At 39.7% G+C, this 18,534-nt stretch overlaps 11 non-coding genes across 11 annotated transcripts; 5 read left to right on the plus strand and 6 right to left on the minus strand.

Moving 5' to 3' along the window:
- Nucleotides 1–595: 595 nt before the first annotated feature.
- On the minus strand, nt 596–787 carry LOC149938826 (U2 spliceosomal RNA). The gene has a single exon (XR_016481593.1). It is a non-coding gene; the product is annotated as a U2 spliceosomal RNA (small nuclear RNA).
- Nucleotides 788–1,939: 1,152 nt separating this feature from the next.
- Nucleotides 1,940–2,058, plus strand: LOC149938827 (5S ribosomal RNA). The gene has a single exon (XR_016482194.1). It is a non-coding gene; the product is annotated as a 5S ribosomal RNA (ribosomal RNA).
- Nucleotides 2,059–4,043: 1,985 nt separating this feature from the next.
- Nucleotides 4,044–4,235, minus strand: LOC149938828 (U2 spliceosomal RNA). The gene has a single exon (XR_016481594.1). It is a non-coding gene; the product is annotated as a U2 spliceosomal RNA (small nuclear RNA).
- Nucleotides 4,236–5,387: 1,152 nt separating this feature from the next.
- Nucleotides 5,388–5,506, plus strand: LOC149938829 (5S ribosomal RNA). Its single transcript, XR_016482195.1, has one exon. It is a non-coding gene; the product is annotated as a 5S ribosomal RNA (ribosomal RNA).
- A 1,983-nt stretch (nt 5,507–7,489) lies between these two features.
- On the minus strand, nt 7,490–7,681 carry LOC149938830 (U2 spliceosomal RNA). Its single transcript, XR_016481595.1, has one exon. It is a non-coding gene; the product is annotated as a U2 spliceosomal RNA (small nuclear RNA).
- Nucleotides 7,682–8,834: 1,153 nt separating this feature from the next.
- Nucleotides 8,835–8,953, plus strand: LOC149938831 (5S ribosomal RNA). Its single transcript, XR_016482197.1, has one exon. It is a non-coding gene; the product is annotated as a 5S ribosomal RNA (ribosomal RNA).
- A 1,983-nt stretch (nt 8,954–10,936) lies between these two features.
- Nucleotides 10,937–11,128, minus strand: LOC149938832 (U2 spliceosomal RNA). The gene has a single exon (XR_016481596.1). It is a non-coding gene; the product is annotated as a U2 spliceosomal RNA (small nuclear RNA).
- Nucleotides 11,129–12,280: 1,152 nt separating this feature from the next.
- LOC149938833 (5S ribosomal RNA) lies at nt 12,281–12,399 on the plus strand. Its single transcript, XR_016482198.1, has one exon. It is a non-coding gene; the product is annotated as a 5S ribosomal RNA (ribosomal RNA).
- Nucleotides 12,400–14,382: 1,983 nt separating this feature from the next.
- On the minus strand, nt 14,383–14,574 carry LOC149938834 (U2 spliceosomal RNA). Its single transcript, XR_016481597.1, has one exon. It is a non-coding gene; the product is annotated as a U2 spliceosomal RNA (small nuclear RNA).
- A 1,153-nt stretch (nt 14,575–15,727) lies between these two features.
- Nucleotides 15,728–15,846, plus strand: LOC149938835 (5S ribosomal RNA). The gene has a single exon (XR_016482199.1). It is a non-coding gene; the product is annotated as a 5S ribosomal RNA (ribosomal RNA).
- A 1,983-nt stretch (nt 15,847–17,829) lies between these two features.
- Nucleotides 17,830–18,021, minus strand: LOC149938836 (U2 spliceosomal RNA). Its single transcript, XR_016481598.1, has one exon. It is a non-coding gene; the product is annotated as a U2 spliceosomal RNA (small nuclear RNA).
- Between the last annotated feature and the right edge of the window lie 513 nt (nt 18,022–18,534).

The following is an 18,534-nucleotide window of genomic DNA, read 5'->3' on the forward strand; positions in this document are numbered from 1 at the left end:
TTACGAATAAAACCACAGGAATAACACAGAACAACCTCTTTTCGCGCCTTTATTTTACCCCTCTTACTTGCCTCCCGCTCGTCGGCCATTGCCTCTGCCCTAAACGGGGAGTCTAGCATCCACTCCTTGGGTATCCATAATGGAGGAGAGGACTGAAAGGGGGAAAACCAAGCATGGACGCGCCCAGGAAAATACCAAGGAGGATAGGAAGGGAGGCGAAGTAGGAGGGATGAACGCGGCAGCATCCTTGTAAGAAGCTTAGCGGCGGGAAAATTTCGGAAAAATGGCGGCTAGACGTAGCGTAGCTGCCGCAATCTTGCCGCCATTCATCCCTCCTACTTCGCCTCCCTTCCTATCCTCCGTGAAAATACCGCGAAAAAGAGTGTATAACTAGGTAAAAGAAAATTCAAAAACTGGAATCTTTCCGATTCTTCATTATTAACTATTCGACAATAAGGATTTTACCACTTATGACGTCAGAGGGGCAATATATTATAATAAAGAAATATATATAAAGACAGCCAAATAACATTTCCCGGAAATACTGTGTTGCGCAGTGCGCCATTATAAGAGCGTTTGATTTTTGATTTCAAGAGAGAAGTGGGCCGATCCCGGATTTACTGCAATACCAGGCCGACCCGTGGCGGAGGTGGAGCAAGCTCCGACCACTCCGCCGCCGTCCAAAAATAAGTTTAATATCTTGGGCCCCGATGGGACCCGTATCAGATATTAAGCTGATAAGAACAGATACTACACTTTGATCTTAGCCAAAAGGCCGAGAAGCGATAACCCGCTAGGAGCCGTCACTGTTTAACAAAGTAAAAAGAGAGAATTCGAGCATTTCAAATATTTCATAATTACGTCACCGAATGTTGGTCCTGGTGGGAGATGACAACGTTTGTAGCCATCGCGCGAACAAAGGAGAAGACGATATCTTGAATCCGTGAAATAGAGGTACACCGCCAGGCCCGGACTGGCACTTTTGGGGTCATCGGCTAGAGACAGTAGAGTGGGCCACTTTACCGGGCCGTATGGAAAAAAAATCTAAATGGTGGTTTATAGGACCATAAATAACGTATTAAGTGTACTAGATTCTACGTGAAACGTCAAACGCGTTTAAATGACCATTTAGGAAAAATTTATTATAAGCGAATAGAGCGTTCTATAAAAGTGGACCATAACCGGTCACTTTTCATACAGACTATAGAGCTGGTTCAGCAGGACTAACAACTTTTGTTATTCTTTGGTTTAAGAGAATTCGGCTTATGTCCTGTCTTTATATGAATATTTTAGAGACGTACCTTTTAGGAGTTGTAGGAGGCACCCTAGGTGTTGAAGTATGTTTGGGGTTAAGGATATTTTCATGATCTAAGTTTCATCTTAAACACGTGGATTTGGGACTAGTATTTTCTAGAATTTTTCTTATTTGCCATCATACATTTATTACAAAAATCATTTAAAATAAGAAAAAAGGCGCGGAAAGCAAAGCCGGAAATATGTGAAGCCTAGGCTAGCAACTACGCTACTAATAAAAATTGACTGCTCTCAATTTCTTACGGGTTTGCCAGATAAATATATTTCTCTAAGACGAAAAACCGGCCAAACCTTCACCTCCTCCGAACTCCAAAGGGGGAAAGCACACCACACCAATTTTATAGATTCGTAAACGCGCCTTCCCAATCGACCGCCATCACCTTACAGTCTACGGGGAGGGTGATGAAAAAACTGGTTTGGGGGGGGGGGGGGGATGAAATTTCTGCGGTAAAGGGCTTGCTCGTTGGTTGTCTGTACGATAATATCGGCGCCCAGTAAACGTTTCTAAAAAGAGTGTATAGAACGTTCTATTGGAGCCGCATGCAGCCGGTGGCCCTCGGCGATCACCAACCTACCAGGACCTGGCTAGTCGCGGCTTGTCCACCGCTATCAATTACACTCTAGCGGCAACGGCCATATCACGCTGAATACACCGGTTCTCGTCTGATCACCGAAGTTAAGCAGCGTCGAGCGCGGTCAGTACTTGGGAGGGAGACCACCTGGGAACACCGCGTGCCGTTGGCTACTCATTTATTTTCGCGGGATGGGATTTGCGTCTTTTAACAGGAAAATACCTTCATCCTATCATTTTGACGCTGCTTTTTTATGCAATTAAAAGTTCGCCCAGACGATAATATTATTTCGGTCAACTCTTGGCCTTTTTTTAACAACTGGCAGCATCTTTCCGTGAATAAAATACATGTTAGTATCAAAATTGAACAAAATAAAATGGCGAGAAAATTGGTTTTCATTTTATTCTACTTAAGGCTTGTACTTAAAATAGTACTAACTTACTTACTTACTTACTTACTTACTTACTTACTTACTTACTAACTAACTAACTAACTAACTAACTAACTAACTAACTAACTAACTAACTAATTAACTAACTAACTAACTAACTAACTAATTAACTAACTAACTAACTAACTAACTAACTAACTAACTAACGTTTATCTCTAAACAAAAACATTTCCGCGGTAAAATCCACTCTGAAATGGCCTTTTCTGGTTTTGGAATGAAGTCCAAAGTTAAAATTTTATTAACAAATTCTAATTGTGAAATATATTTTTTGTTCTAAATTTTAATCTTAAATGTAATTTAAATAGTTGAATCTAAAAAAGGACTTTTGGAAAATGTTTTATAGAAGGTTTTATCATGGGACAGCCGCATGGATTAGGGGAGTAACCCAAAAATACAAAATATCAAAACAAACCACGAAATTAAATAATAAAACGGAGACAGAGATATATTTTTTAAACAAAATAATATAGCTAACTTTTATCTATTAATTGTTTTAGGTGATGTAGTTTATGTAAAATATAAAAATGAACCTTGGCACAATATAAATTTAATGTCATGTTTTATTGATACTTAGAAAAAGTAACAAACATTTCAAAAGTCAGATCTTTGAGATCATTATTAAAAAAATATAACATTTTAAATCCGAACTCCTCTATAAATATTAAAATTATAAATTCCTAATCTACTTTAACAAAAGATATATCATATTAAGTTTAATACTATTAATGTTAGGAATAATCATGACTTTGAGATAAATAGAACAAAAATGTTTAATTCCAAATATAGTTAATTATAGAGCAATATATAATAAATGATTTTGTACTTACCAAAAATAAGCCTTGCCACTTTATATCTTGGTAATGTAGCTGCCGCGGGCGGCGGGCCCCCGGCGGCGACTCACTGTCCACGGAAGACGGGAAGAGAGAAAAAATGGAGAGGGGCTTATTTCGTGTTTTCTCTTTACGCGGAACATCTTGGCTGGAACCCAATGACCTAAAAATGAGGGGCGCGCTGTCTCTACCCACCATACCGAAACCCGCGAATTTACGTTATGAAAACCGGTTCCTTCAGCCAACCACTTAGAACATGCACGATTTACGAACCTTGGGTTACGAATAAAACCACAGGAATAACACAGAACAACCTCTTTTCGCGCCTTTATTTTACCCCTCTTACTTGCCTCCCGCTCGTCGGCCATTGCCTCTGCCCTAAACGGGGAGTCTAGCATCCACTCCTTGGGTATCCATAATGGAGGAGAGGACTGAAAGGGGGAAAACCAAGCATGGACGCGCCCAGGAAAATACCAAGGAGGATAGGAAGGGAGGCGAAGTAGGAGGGATGAACGCGGCAGCATCCTTGTAAGAAGCTTAGCGGCGGGAAAATTTCGGAAAAATGGCGGCTAGACGTAGCGTAGCTGCCGCAATCTTGCCGCCATTCATCCCTCCTACTTCGCCTCCCTTCCTATCCTCCGTGAAAATACCGCGAAAAAGAGTGTATAACTAGGTAAAAGAAAATTCAAAAACTGGAATCTTTCCGATTCTTCATTATTAACTATTCGACAATAAGGATTTTACCACTTATGACGTCAGAGGGGCAATATATTATAATAAAGAAATATATATAAAGACAGCCAAATAACATTTCCCGGAAATACTGTGTTGCGCAGTGCGCCATTATAAGAGCGTTTGATTTTTGATTTCAAGAGAGAGAAGTGGGCCGATCCCGGATTTACTGCAATACCAGGCCGACCCGTGGCGGAGGTGGAGCAAGCTCCGACCACTCCGCCGCCGTCCAAAAATAAGTTTAATATCTTGGGCCCCGATGGGACCCGTATCAGATATTAAGCTGATAAGAACAGATACTACACTTTGATCTTAGCCAAAAGGCCGAGAAGCGATAACCCGCTAGGAGCCGTCACTGTTTAACAAAGTAAAAAGAGAGAATTCGAGCATTTCAAATATTTCATAATTACGTCACCGAATGTTGGTCCTGGTGGGAGATGACAACGTTTGTAGCCATCGCGCGAACAAAGGAGAAGACGATATCTTGAATCCGTGAAATAGAGGTACACCGCCAGGCCCGGACTGGCACTTTTGGGGTCATCGGCTAGAGACAGTAGAGTGGGCCACTTTACCGGGCCGTATGGAAAAAAAATCTAAATGGTGGTTTATAGGACCATAAATAACGTATTAAGTGTACTAGATTCTACGTGAAACGTCAAACGCGTTTAAATGACCATTTAGGAAAAATTTATTATAAGCGAATAGAGCGTTCTATAAAAGTGGACCATAACCGGTCACTTTTCATACAGACTATAGAGCTGGTTCAGCAGGACTAACAACTTTTGTTATTCTTTGGTTTAAGAGAATTCGGCTTATGTCCTGTCTTTATATGAATATTTTAGAGACGTACCTTTTAGGAGTTGTAGGAGGCACCCTAGGTGTTGAAGTATGTTTGGGGTTAAGGATATTTTCATGATCTAAGTTTCATCTTAAACACGTGGATTTGGGACTAGTATTTTCTAGAATTTTTCTTATTTGCCATCATACATTTATTACAAAAATCATTTAAAATAAGAAAAAAGGCGCGGAAAGCAAAGCCGGAAATATGTGAAGCCTAGGCTAGCAACTACGCTACTAATAAAAATTGACTGCTCTCAATTTCTTACGGGTTTGCCAGATAAATATATTTCTCTAAGACGAAAAACCGGCCAAACCTTCACCTCCTCCGAACTCCAAAGGGGGAAAGCACACCACACCAATTTTATAGATTCGTAAACGCGCCTTCCCAATCGACCGCCATCACCTTACAGTCTACGGGGAGGGTGATGAAAAAACTGGTTTGGGGGGGGGGGGGGGATGAAATTTCTGCGGTAAAGGGCTTGCTCGTTGGTTGTCTGTACGATAATATCGGCGCCCAGTAAACGTTTCTAAAAAGAGTGTATAGAACGTTCTATTGGAGCCGCATGCAGCCGGTGGCCCTCGGCGATCACCAACCTACCAGGACCTGGCTAGTCGCGGCTTGTCCACCGCTATCAATTACACTCTAGCGGCAACGGCCATATCACGCTGAATACACCGGTTCTCGTCTGATCACCGAAGTTAAGCAGCGTCGAGCGCGGTCAGTACTTGGGAGGGAGACCACCTGGGAACACCGCGTGCCGTTGGCTACTCATTTATTTTCGCGGGATGGGATTTGCGTCTTTTAACAGGAAAATACCTTCATCCTATCATTTTGACGCTGCTTTTTTATGCAATTAAAAGTTCGCCCAGACGATAATATTATTTCGGTCAACTCTTGGCCTTTTTTTAACAACTGGCAGCATCTTTCCGTGAATAAAATACATGTTAGTATCAAAATTGAACAAAATAAAATGGCGAGAAAATTGGTTTTCATTTTATTCTACTTAAGGCTTGTACTTAAAATAGTACTAACTTACTTACTTACTTACTTACTTACTTACTTACTTACTTACTAACTAACTAACTAACTAACTAACTAACTAACTAACTAACTAACTAACTAATTAACTAACTAACTAACTAACTAACTAATTAACTAACTAACTAACTAACTAACTAACTAACTAACTAACGTTTATCTCTAAACAAAAACATTTCCGCGGTAAAATCCACTCTGAAATGGCCTTTTCTGGTTTTGGAATGAAGTCCAAAGTTAAAATTTTATTAACAAATTCTAATTGTGAAATATATTTTTTGTTCTAAATTTTAATCTTAAATGTAATTTAAATAGTTGAATCTAAAAAAGGACTTTTGGAAAATGTTTTATAGAAGGTTTTATCATGGGACAGCCGCATGGATTAGGGGAGTAACCCAAAAATACAAAATATCAAAACAAACCACGAAATTAAATAATAAAACGGAGACAGAGATATATTTTTTAAACAAAATAATATAGCTAACTTTTATCTATTAATTGTTTTAGGTGATGTAGTTTATGTAAAATATAAAAATGAACCTTGGCACAATATAAATTTAATGTCATGTTTTATTGATACTTAGAAAAAGTAACAAACATTTCAAAAGTCAGATCTTTGAGATCATTATTAAAAAAATATAACATTTTAAATCCGAACTCCTCTATAAATATTAAAATTATAAATTCCTAATCTACTTTAACAAAAGATATATCATATTAAGTTTAATACTATTAATGTTAGGAATAATCATGACTTTGAGATAAATAGAACAAAAATGTTTAATTCCAAATATAGTTAATTATAGAGCAATATATAATAAATGATTTTGTACTTACCAAAAATAAGCCTTGCCACTTTATATCTTGGTAATGTAGCTGCCGCGGGCGGCGGGCCCCCGGCGGCGACTCACTGTCCACGGAAGACGGGAAGAGAGAAAAAATGGAGAGGGGCTTATTTCGTGTTTTCTCTTTACGCGGAACATCTTGGCTGGAACCCAATGACCTAAAAATGAGGGGCGCGCTGTCTCTACCCACCATACCGAAACCCGCGAATTTACGTTATGAAAACCGGTTCCTTCAGCCAACCACTTAGAACATGCACGATTTACGAACCTTGGGTTACGAATAAAACCACAGGAATAACACAGAACAACCTCTTTTCGCGCCTTTATTTTACCCCTCTTACTTGCCTCCCGCTCGTCGGCCATTGCCTCTGCCCTAAACGGGGAGTCTAGCATCCACTCCTTGGGTATCCATAATGGAGGAGAGGACTGAAAGGGGGAAAACCAAGCATGGACGCGCCCAGGAAAATACCAAGGAGGATAGGAAGGGAGGCGAAGTAGGAGGGATGAACGCGGCAGCATCCTTGTAAGAAGCTTAGCGGCGGGAAAATTTCGGAAAAATGGCGGCTAGACGTAGCGTAGCTGCCGCAATCTTGCCGCCATTCATCCCTCCTACTTCGCCTCCCTTCCTATCCTCCGTGAAAATACCGCGAAAAAGAGTGTATAACTAGGTAAAAGAAAATTCAAAAACTGGAATCTTTCCGATTCTTCATTATTAACTATTCGACAATAAGGATTTTACCACTTATGACGTCAGAGGGGCAATATATTATAATAAAGAAATATATATAAAGACAGCCAAATAACATTTCCCGGAAATACTGTGTTGCGCAGTGCGCCATTATAAGAGCGTTTGATTTTTGATTTCAAGAGAGAAGTGGGCCGATCCCGGATTTACTGCAATACCAGGCCGACCCGTGGCGGAGGTGGAGCAAGCTCCGACCACTCCGCCGCCGTCCAAAAATAAGTTTAATATCTTGGGCCCCGATGGGACCCGTATCAGATATTAAGCTGATAAGAACAGATACTACACTTTGATCTTAGCCAAAAGGCCGAGAAGCGATAACCCGCTAGGAGCCGTCACTGTTTAACAAAGTAAAAAGAGAGAATTCGAGCATTTCAAATATTTCATAATTACGTCACCGAATGTTGGTCCTGGTGGGAGATGACAACGTTTGTAGCCATCGCGCGAACAAAGGAGAAGACGATATCTTGAATCCGTGAAATAGAGGTACACCGCCAGGCCCGGACTGGCACTTTTGGGGTCATCGGCTAGAGACAGTAGAGTGGGCCACTTTACCGGGCCGTATGGAAAAAAAATCTAAATGGTGGTTTATAGGACCATAAATAACGTATTAAGTGTACTAGATTCTACGTGAAACGTCAAACGCGTTTAAATGACCATTTAGGAAAAATTTATTATAAGCGAATAGAGCGTTCTATAAAAGTGGACCATAACCGGTCACTTTTCATACAGACTATAGAGCTGGTTCAGCAGGACTAACAACTTTTGTTATTCTTTGGTTTAAGAGAATTCGGCTTATGTCCTGTCTTTATATGAATATTTTAGAGACGTACCTTTTAGGAGTTGTAGGAGGCACCCTAGGTGTTGAAGTATGTTTGGGGTTAAGGATATTTTCATGATCTAAGTTTCATCTTAAACACGTGGATTTGGGACTAGTATTTTCTAGAATTTTTCTTATTTGCCATCATACATTTATTACAAAAATCATTTAAAATAAGAAAAAAGGCGCGGAAAGCAAAGCCGGAAATATGTGAAGCCTAGGCTAGCAACTACGCTACTAATAAAAATTGACTGCTCTCAATTTCTTACGGGTTTGCCAGATAAATATATTTCTCTAAGACGAAAAACCGGCCAAACCTTCACCTCCTCCGAACTCCAAAGGGGGAAAGCACACCACACCAATTTTATAGATTCGTAAACGCGCCTTCCCAATCGACCGCCATCACCTTACAGTCTACGGGGAGGGTGATGAAAAAACTGGTTTGGGGGGGGGGGGGGGGATGAAATTTCTGCGGTAAAGGGCTTGCTCGTTGGTTGTCTGTACGATAATATCGGCGCCCAGTAAACGTTTCTAAAAAGAGTGTATAGAACGTTCTATTGGAGCCGCATGCAGCCGGTGGCCCTCGGCGATCACCAACCTACCAGGACCTGGCTAGTCGCGGCTTGTCCACCGCTATCAATTACACTCTAGCGGCAACGGCCATATCACGCTGAATACACCGGTTCTCGTCTGATCACCGAAGTTAAGCAGCGTCGAGCGCGGTCAGTACTTGGGAGGGAGACCACCTGGGAACACCGCGTGCCGTTGGCTACTCATTTATTTTCGCGGGATGGGATTTGCGTCTTTTAACAGGAAAATACCTTCATCCTATCATTTTGACGCTGCTTTTTTATGCAATTAAAAGTTCGCCCAGACGATAATATTATTTCGGTCAACTCTTGGCCTTTTTTTAACAACTGGCAGCATCTTTCCGTGAATAAAATACATGTTAGTATCAAAATTGAACAAAATAAAATGGCGAGAAAATTGGTTTTCATTTTATTCTACTTAAGGCTTGTACTTAAAATAGTACTAACTTACTTACTTACTTACTTACTTACTTACTTACTTACTTACTAACTAACTAACTAACTAACTAACTAACTAACTAACTAACTAACTAACTAATTAACTAACTAACTAACTAACTAACTAATTAACTAACTAACTAACTAACTAACTAACTAACTAACTAACGTTTATCTCTAAACAAAAACATTTCCGCGGTAAAATCCACTCTGAAATGGCCTTTTCTGGTTTTGGAATGAAGTCCAAAGTTAAAATTTTATTAACAAATTCTAATTGTGAAATATATTTTTTGTTCTAAATTTTAATCTTAAATGTAATTTAAATAGTTGAATCTAAAAAAGGACTTTTGGAAAATGTTTTATAGAAGGTTTTATCATGGGACAGCCGCATGGATTAGGGGAGTAACCCAAAAATACAAAATATCAAAACAAACCACGAAATTAAATAATAAAACGGAGACAGAGATATATTTTTTAAACAAAATAATATAGCTAACTTTTATCTATTAATTGTTTTAGGTGATGTAGTTTATGTAAAATATAAAAATGAACCTTGGCACAATATAAATTTAATGTCATGTTTTATTGATACTTAGAAAAAGTAACAAACATTTCAAAAGTCAGATCTTTGAGATCATTATTAAAAAAATATAACATTTTAAATCCGAACTCCTCTATAAATATTAAAATTATAAATTCCTAATCTACTTTAACAAAAGATATATCATATTAAGTTTAATACTATTAATGTTAGGAATAATCATGACTTTGAGATAAATAGAACAAAAATGTTTAATTCCAAATATAGTTAATTATAGAGCAATATATAATAAATGATTTTGTACTTACCAAAAATAAGCCTTGCCACTTTATATCTTGGTAATGTAGCTGCCGCGGGCGGCGGGCCCCCGGCGGCGACTCACTGTCCACGGAAGACGGGAAGAGAGAAAAAATGGAGAGGGGCTTATTTCGTGTTTTCTCTTTACGCGGAACATCTTGGCTGGAACCCAATGACCTAAAAATGAGGGGCGCGCTGTCTCTACCCACCATACCGAAACCCGCGAATTTACGTTATGAAAACCGGTTCCTTCAGCCAACCACTTAGAACATGCACGATTTACGAACCTTGGGTTACGAATAAAACCACAGGAATAACACAGAACAACCTCTTTTCGCGCCTTTATTTTACCCCTCTTACTTGCCTCCCGCTCGTCGGCCATTGCCTCTGCCCTAAACGGGGAGTCTAGCATCCACTCCTTGGGTATCCATAATGGAGGAGAGGACTGAAAGGGGGAAAACCAAGCATGGACGCGCCCAGGAAAATACCAAGGAGGATAGGAAGGGAGGCGAAGTAGGAGGGATGAACGCGGCAGCATCCTTGTAAGAAGCTTAGCGGCGGGAAAATTTCGGAAAAATGGCGGCTAGACGTAGCGTAGCTGCCGCAATCTTGCCGCCATTCATCCCTCCTACTTCGCCTCCCTTCCTATCCTCCGTGAAAATACCGCGAAAAAGAGTGTATAACTAGGTAAAAGAAAATTCAAAAACTGGAATCTTTCCGATTCTTCATTATTAACTATTCGACAATAAGGATTTTACCACTTATGACGTCAGAGGGGCAATATATTATAATAAAGAAATATATATAAAGACAGCCAAATAACATTTCCCGGAAATACTGTGTTGCGCAGTGCGCCATTATAAGAGCGTTTGATTTTTGATTTCAAGAGAGAAGTGGGCCGATCCCGGATTTACTGCAATACCAGGCCGACCCGTGGCGGAGGTGGAGCAAGCTCCGACCACTCCGCCGCCGTCCAAAAATAAGTTTAATATCTTGGGCCCCGATGGGACCCGTATCAGATATTAAGCTGATAAGAACAGATACTACACTTTGATCTTAGCCAAAAGGCCGAGAAGCGATAACCCGCTAGGAGCCGTCACTGTTTAACAAAGTAAAAAGAGAGAATTCGAGCATTTCAAATATTTCATAATTACGTCACCGAATGTTGGTCCTGGTGGGAGATGACAACGTTTGTAGCCATCGCGCGAACAAAGGAGAAGACGATATCTTGAATCCGTGAAATAGAGGTACACCGCCAGGCCCGGACTGGCACTTTTGGGGTCATCGGCTAGAGACAGTAGAGTGGGCCACTTTACCGGGCCGTATGGAAAAAAAATCTAAATGGTGGTTTATAGGACCATAAATAACGTATTAAGTGTACTAGATTCTACGTGAAACGTCAAACGCGTTTAAATGACCATTTAGGAAAAATTTATTATAAGCGAATAGAGCGTTCTATAAAAGTGGACCATAACCGGTCACTTTTCATACAGACTATAGAGCTGGTTCAGCAGGACTAACAACTTTTGTTATTCTTTGGTTTAAGAGAATTCGGCTTATGTCCTGTCTTTATATGAATATTTTAGAGACGTACCTTTTAGGAGTTGTAGGAGGCACCCTAGGTGTTGAAGTATGTTTGGGGTTAAGGATATTTTCATGATCTAAGTTTCATCTTAAACACGTGGATTTGGGACTAGTATTTTCTAGAATTTTTCTTATTTGCCATCATACATTTATTACAAAAATCATTTAAAATAAGAAAAAAGGCGCGGAAAGCAAAGCCGGAAATATGTGAAGCCTAGGCTAGCAACTACGCTACTAATAAAAATTGACTGCTCTCAATTTCTTACGGGTTTGCCAGATAAATATATTTCTCTAAGACGAAAAACCGGCCAAACCTTCACCTCCTCCGAACTCCAAAGGGGGAAAGCACACCACACCAATTTTATAGATTCGTAAACGCGCCTTCCCAATCGACCGCCATCACCTTACAGTCTACGGGGAGGGTGATGAAAAAACTGGTTTGGGGGGGGGGGGGGGATGAAATTTCTGCGGTAAAGGGCTTGCTCGTTGGTTGTCTGTACGATAATATCGGCGCCCAGTAAACGTTTCTAAAAAGAGTGTATAGAACGTTCTATTGGAGCCGCATGCAGCCGGTGGCCCTCGGCGATCACCAACCTACCAGGACCTGGCTAGTCGCGGCTTGTCCACCGCTATCAATTACACTCTAGCGGCAACGGCCATATCACGCTGAATACACCGGTTCTCGTCTGATCACCGAAGTTAAGCAGCGTCGAGCGCGGTCAGTACTTGGGAGGGAGACCACCTGGGAACACCGCGTGCCGTTGGCTACTCATTTATTTTCGCGGGATGGGATTTGCGTCTTTTAACAGGAAAATACCTTCATCCTATCATTTTGACGCTGCTTTTTTATGCAATTAAAAGTTCGCCCAGACGATAATATTATTTCGGTCAACTCTTGGCCTTTTTTTAACAACTGGCAGCATCTTTCCGTGAATAAAATACATGTTAGTATCAAAATTGAACAAAATAAAATGGCGAGAAAATTGGTTTTCATTTTATTCTACTTAAGGCTTGTACTTAAAATAGTACTAACTTACTTACTTACTTACTTACTTACTTACTTACTTACTACTAACTAACTAACTAACTAACTAACTAACTAACTAACTAACTAACTAACTAATTAACTAACTAACTAACTAACTAACTAATTAACTAACTAACTAACTAACTAACTAACTAACTAACTAACGTTTATCTCTAAACAAAAACATTTCCGCGGTAAAATCCACTCTGAAATGGCCTTTTCTGGTTTTGGAATGAAGTCCAAAGTTAAAATTTTATTAACAAATTCTAATTGTGAAATATATTTTTTGTTCTAAATTTTAATCTTAAATGTAATTTAAATAGTTGAATCTAAAAAAGGACTTTTGGAAAATGTTTTATAGAAGGTTTTATCATGGGACAGCCTGCATGGATTAGGGGAGTAACCCAAAAATACAAAATATCAAAACAAACCACGAAATTAAATAATAAAACGGAGACAGAGATATATTTTTTAAACAAAATAATATAGCTAACTTTTATCTATTAATTGTTTTAGGTGATGTAGTTTATGTAAAATATAAAAATGAACCTTGGCACAATATAAATTTAATGTCATGTTTTATTGATACTTAGAAAAAGTAACAAACATTTCAAAAGTCAGATCTTTGAGATCATTATTAAAAAAATATAACATTTTAAATCCGAACTCCTCTATAAATATTAAAATTATAAATTCCTAATCTACTTTAACAAAAGATATATCATATTAAGTTTAATACTATTAATGTTAGGAATAATCATGACTTTGAGATAAATAGAACAAAAATGTTTAATTCCAAATATAGTTAATTATAGAGCAATATATAATAAATGATTTTGTACTTACCAAAAATAAGCCTTGCCACTTTATATCTTGGTAATGTAGCTGCCGCGGGCGGCGGGCCCCCGGCGGCGACTCACTGTCCACGGAAGACGGGAAGAGAGAAAAAATGGAGAGGGGCTTATTTCGTGTTTTCTCTTTACGCGGAACATCTTGGCTGGAACCCAATGACCTAAAAATGAGGGGCGCGCTGTCTCTACCCACCATACCGAAACCCGCGAATTTACGTTATGAAAACCGGTTCCTTCAGCCAACCACTTAGAACATGCACGATTTACGAACCTTGGGTTACGAATAAAACCACAGGAATAACACAGAACAACCTCTTTTCGCGCCTTTATTTTACCCCTCTTACTTGCCTCCCGCTCGTCGGCCATTGCCTCTGCCCTAAACGGGGAGTCTAGCATCCACTCCTTGGGTATCCATAATGGAGGAGAGGACTGAAAGGGGGAAAACCAAGCATGGACGCGCCCAGGAAAATACCAAGGAGGATAGGAAGGGAGGCGAAGTAGGAGGGATGAACGCGGCAGCATCCTTGTAAGAAGCTTAGCGGCGGGAAAATTTCGGAAAAATGGCGGCTAGACGTAGCGTAGCTGCCGCAATCTTGCCGCCATTCATCCCTCCTACTTCGCCTCCCTTCCTATCCTCCGTGAAAATACCGCGAAAAAGAGTGTATAACTAGGTAAAAGAAAATTCAAAAACTGGAATCTTTCCGATTCTTCATTATTAACTATTCGACAATAAGGATTTTACCACTTATGACGTCAGAGGGGCAATATATTATAATAAAGAAATATATATAAAGACAGCCAAATAACATTTCCCGGAAATACTGTGTTGCGCAGTGCGCCATTATAAGAGCGTTTGATTTTTGATTTCAAGAGAGAAGTGGGCCGATCCCGGATTTACTGCAATACCAGGCCGACCCGTGGCGGAGGTGGAGCAAGCTCCGACCACTCCGCCGCCGTCCAAAAATAAGTTTAATATCTTGGGCCCCGATGGGACCCGTATCAGATATTAAGCTGATAAGAACAGATACTACACTTTGATCTTAGCCAAAAGGCCGAGAAGCGATAACCCGCTAGGAGCCGTCACTGTTTAACAAAGTAAAAAGAGAGAATTCGAGCATTTCAAATATTTCATAATTACGTCACCGAATGTTGGTCCTGGTGGGAGATGACAACGTTTGTAGCCATCGCGCGAACAAAGGAGAAGACGATATCTTGAATCCGTGAAATAGAGGTACACCGCCAGGCCCGGACTGGCACTTTTGGGGTCATCGGCTAGAGACAGTAGAGTGGGCCACTTTACCGGGCCGTATGGAAAAAAAATCTAAATGGTGGTTTATAGGACCATAAATAACGTATTAAGTGTACTAGATTCTACGTGAAACGTCAAACGCGTTTAAATGACCATTTAGGAAAAATTTATTATAAGCGAATAGAGCGTTCTATAAAAGTGGACCATAACCGGTCACTTTTCATACAGACTATAGAGCTGGTTCAGCAGGACTAACAACTTTTGTTATTCTTTGGTTTAAGAGAATTCGGCTTATGTCCTGTCTTTATATGAATATTTTAGAGACGTACCTTTTAGGAGTTGTAGGAGGCACCCTAGGTGTTGAAGTATGTTTGGGGTTAAGGATATTTTCATGATCTAAGTTTCATCTTAAACACGTGGATTTGGGACTAGTATTTTCTAGAATTTTTCTTATTTGCCATCATACATTTATTACAAAAATCATTTAAAATAAGAAAAAAGGCGCGGAAAGCAAAGCCGGAAATATGTGAAGCCTAGGCTAGCAACTACGCTACTAATAAAAATTGACTGCTCTCAATTTCTTACGGGTTTGCCAGATAAATATATTTCTCTAAGACGAAAAACCGGCCAAACCTTCACCTCCTCCGAACTCCAAAGGGGGAAAGCACACCACACCAATTTTATAGATTCGTAAACGCGCCTTCCCAATCGACCGCCATCACCTTACAGTCTACGGGGAGGGTGATGAAAAAACTGGTTTGGGGGGGGGGGGGGGGATGAAATTTCTGCGGTAAAGGGCTTGCTCGTTGGTTGTCTGTACGATAATATCGGCGCCCAGTAAACGTTTCTAAAAAGAGTGTATAGAACGTTCTATTGGAGCCGCATGCAGCCGGTGGCCCTCGGCGATCACCAACCTACCAGGACCTGGCTAGTCGCGGCTTGTCCACCGCTATCAATTACACTCTAGCGGCAACGGCCATATCACGCTGAATACACCGGTTCTCGTCTGATCACCGAAGTTAAGCAGCGTCGAGCGCGGTCAGTACTTGGGAGGGAGACCACCTGGGAACACCGCGTGCCGTTGGCTACTCATTTATTTTCGCGGGATGGGATTTGCGTCTTTTAACAGGAAAATACCTTCATCCTATCATTTTGACGCTGCTTTTTTATGCAATTAAAAGTTCGCCCAGACGATAATATTATTTCGGTCAACTCTTGGCCTTTTTTTAACAACTGGCAGCATCTTTCCGTGAATAAAATACATGTTAGTATCAAAATTGAACAAAATAAAATGGCGAGAAAATTGGTTTTCATTTTATTCTACTTAAGGCTTGTACTTAAAATAGTACTAACTTACTTACTTACTTACTTACTTACTTACTTACTTACTTACTAACTAACTAACTAACTAACTAACTAACTAACTAACTAACTAACTAACTAATTAACTAACTAACTAACTAACTAACTAATTAACTAACTAACTAACTAACTAACTAACTAACTAACTAACGTTTATCTCTAAACAAAAACATTTCCGCGGTAAAATCCACTCTGAAATGGCCTTTTCTGGTTTTGGAATGAAGTCCAAAGTTAAAATTTTATTAACAAATTCTAATTGTGAAATATATTTTTTGTTCTAAATTTTAATCTTAAATGTAATTTAAATAGTTGAATCTAAAAAAGGACTTTTGGAAAATGTTTTATAGAAGGTTTTATCATGGGACAGCCGCATGGATTAGGGGAGTAACCCAAAAATACAAAATATCAAAACAAACCACGAAATTAAATAATAAAACGGAGACAGAGATATATTTTTTAAACAAAATAATATAGCTAACTTTTATCTATTAATTGTTTTAGGTGATGTAGTTTATGTAAAATATAAAAATGAACCTTGGCACAATATAAATTTAATGTCATGTTTTATTGATACTTAGAAAAAGTAACAAACATTTCAAAAGTCAGATCTTTGAGATCATTATTAAAAAAATATAACATTTTAAATCCGAACTCCTCTATAAATATTAAAATTATAAATTCCTAATCTACTTTAACAAAAGATATATCATATTAAGTTTAATACTATTAATGTTAGGAATAATCATGACTTTGAGATAAATAGAACAAAAATGTTTAATTCCAAATATAGTTAATTATAGAGCAATATATAATAAATGATTTTGTACTTACCAAAAATAAGCCTTGCCACTTTATATCTTGGTAATGTAGCTGCCGCGGGCGGCGGGCCCCCGGCGGCGACTCACTGTCCACGGAAGACGGGAAGAGAGAAAAAATGGAGAGGGGCTTATTTCGTGTTTTCTCTTTACGCGGAACATCTTGGCTGGAACCCAATGACCTAAAAATGAGGGGCGCGCTGTCTCTACCCACCATACCGAAACCCGCGAATTTACGTTATGAAAACCGGTTCCTTCAGCCAACCACTTAGAACATGCACGATTTACGAACCTTGGGTTACGAATAAAACCACAGGAATAACACAGAACAACCTCTTTTCGCGCCTTTATTTTACCCCTCTTACTTGCCTCCCGCTCGTCGGCCATTGCCTCTGCCCTAAACGGGGAGTCTAGCATCCACTCCTTGGGTATCCATAATGGAGGAGAGGACTGAAAGGGGGAAAACCAAGCATGGACGCGCCCAGGAAAATACCAAGGAGGATAGGAAGGGAGGCGAAGTAGGAGGGATGAACGCGGCAGCATCCTTGTAAGAAGCTTAGCGGCGGGAAAATTTCGGAAAAATGGCGGCTAGACGTAGCGTAGCTGCCGCAATCTTGCCGCCATTCATCCCTCCTACTTCGCCTCCCTTCCTATCCTCCGTGAAAATACCGCGAAAAAGAGTGTATAACTAGGTAAAAGAAAATTCAAAAACTGGAATCTTTCCGATTCTTCATTATTAACTATTCGACAATAAGGATTTTACCACTTATGACGTCAGAGGGGCAATATATTATAATAAAGAAATATATATAAAGACAGCCAAATAACATTTCCCGGAAATACTGTGTTGCGCAGTGCGCCATTATAAGAGCGTTTGATTTTTGATTTCAAGAGAGAAGTGGGCCGATCCCGGATTTACTGCAATACCAGGCCGACCCGTGGCGGAGGTGGAGCAAGCTCCGACCACTCCGCCGCCGTCCAAAAATAAGTTTAATATCTTGGGCCCCGATGGGACCCGTATCAGATATTAAGCTGATAAGAACAGATACTACACTTTGATCTTAGCCAAAAGGCCGAGAAGCGATAACCCGCTAGGAGCCGTCACTGTTTAACAAAGTAAAAAGAGAGAATTCGAGCATTTCAAATATTTCATAATTACGTCACCGAATGTTGGTCCTGGTGGGAGATGACAACGTTTGTAGCCATCGCGCGAACAAAGGAGAAGACGATATCTTGAATCCGTGAAATAGAGGTACACCGCCAGGCCCGGACTGGCACTTTTGGGGTCATCGGCTAGAGACAGTAGAGTGGGCCACTTTACCGGGCCGTATGGAAAAAAAATCTAAATGGTGGTTTATAGGACCATAAATAACGTATTAAGTGTACTAGATTCTACGTGAAACGTCAAACGCGTTTAAATGACCATTTAGGAAAAATTTATTATAAGCGAATAGAGCGTTCTATAAAAGTGGACCATAACCGGTCACTTTTCATACAGACTATAGAGCTGGTTCAGCAGGACTAACAACTTTTGTTATTCTTTGGTTTAAGAGAATTCGGCTTATGTCCTGTCTTTATATGAATATTTTAGAGACGTA

This window comes from Leiobunum rupestre, chromosome 6 (assembly GCF_980474605.1).
Source record: "Leiobunum rupestre chromosome 6, qqLeiRupe1.1.hap1, whole genome shotgun sequence".
NCBI classification, from domain to species: Eukaryota; Metazoa; Arthropoda; class Arachnida; order Opiliones; family Sclerosomatidae; genus Leiobunum; species Leiobunum rupestre.